Below are 1638 nucleotides of genomic sequence, written 5' to 3' on the forward strand. Positions count from 1 at the left end.
CAAAAAGAGCCCAGGGATAAAATATGGCCTCCGAGGACAGGCCTCCAGTCACCTACTTCCTTCAGGTAGGCCTCTTCCCAAAGCTCAGAGCCTCTCAGAACAATGCCACTGGTTGGAGACCCAACATTCAACTCATTAGCTGATGGGAAACATTAAATATTCAAACCATAGCAGAAGAGTGCTTCACTCTCTCATCCATATGCAGGGATGTTACTATAGAAACTGTCTTACTTCTTAAAGGATCTTTTTATTTATGTTTAATTATGTGTATGTGTGTGAGAGTGAATGCCACATGTGTTTAGGCATCTGAATAGACACAAAGAGGATGCTGGCTTCCCTGGTGCTAAAGTTACAAGTGGTCACGAGGCCCCCAATGTGGGTGCTAGAAAGCAAACTCAAGTCCTCTGGAAGAAAAGCAAATGCTCTCAGCTGCTGAGCCATTTCTCTAGCCACAAGGATTTTTATCTTAGTGTGTGTGTGTGTGTGTGTGTGTGTGTGTGTGTGTGTGTGTTTGCTTTGTTTTGTCTTGTCTTGTTTGTGTTTGCACATACTTGGCGGGGAAGACATCAGATACCTGGAGTTATAGGTAAATTAACATCTGGAGTTAAGGTGGATTAACATCTGGAGTTATGGGTGGGTCAACATCTGGAGTTATGGGTGGGTTAACATCTGGAGCTGGAGTTAGAGATGATTGTACAAGGGCACCATTCATCGCTGAGCTGTCTCTCCATTCCTTTCATGACTCACTGCTGACACATTTACTCCCTGAAGTGTTTGGGAATACTTGTCACCACAGCTCAGCCCACTCTGTTTTTTTTTGTTTTTGTTTTTGTTTTCTGAGACAGGGTTTCTCTGTGTAGCCCTGGCTGTCCTGGAACTCACTCTGTAGACCAGGCTGGCCTCGAACTCAGAAATCTGCCTGCCTCTGCCTCCCTAGTGCTGGGATTAAAGGCATGGGCCACCACGCCAGGCTAGCTCAGCCCACTCTGATACAGTGTAACATTTTGGACTGAGCATCTGAAACTACCAACTTGCCACTTCGTAAATCTAAAATGCTTAAATGGGGCTGGCAGTATAATTCCGGAGTCAGGGAGCTCTCTGTGCAAAGCCTGACCAACTGAGTTTGATCCCTGGGACCCACAGAGGAAGGAGAGAACTGACTATTGAAAGTTGTCGCTGAGCCTGGTGTGGTGGCACATGCCTTTAATCCCAGCACTCAGGAGGCAGAGGCAGGCGAATTTCTGAGTTCGAGGCCAGCCTGGTCTACAGAGTGAGTTCCAGGACAGCCAAGGCTACACAGAGAAACCCTGTCTCGAAAAACAAAACAAAACAAAACAAAACAACAACAACAAAAATCGAGAAAGTTATCGCTGTTGTCCCCATGTGCACTGCGGTGTTCATGTGCACACACACACACAGGTAAATCAATGCTTTATATTTTTTTAGTGGTCAAACATTGATTTCAGATGATTCAATCTATACACTGGACTGTGTCGCCATGTACCCAAATCTAACTTATTGAACCTCTCCAAGTTTCACCATCTGCATGGGGTTTTGTTTGTTTGTTTGTTTGAGACAGGGTCTCATTATTTAGACCAGGCTAAACTAGGCCTCAGAGAGGTCTACATCCTACATCTA

Source organism: Mus pahari, chromosome 3 (assembly GCF_900095145.1).
Source record: "Mus pahari chromosome 3, PAHARI_EIJ_v1.1, whole genome shotgun sequence".
Lineage (NCBI taxonomy): Eukaryota > Metazoa > Chordata > Mammalia > Rodentia > Muridae > Mus > Mus pahari.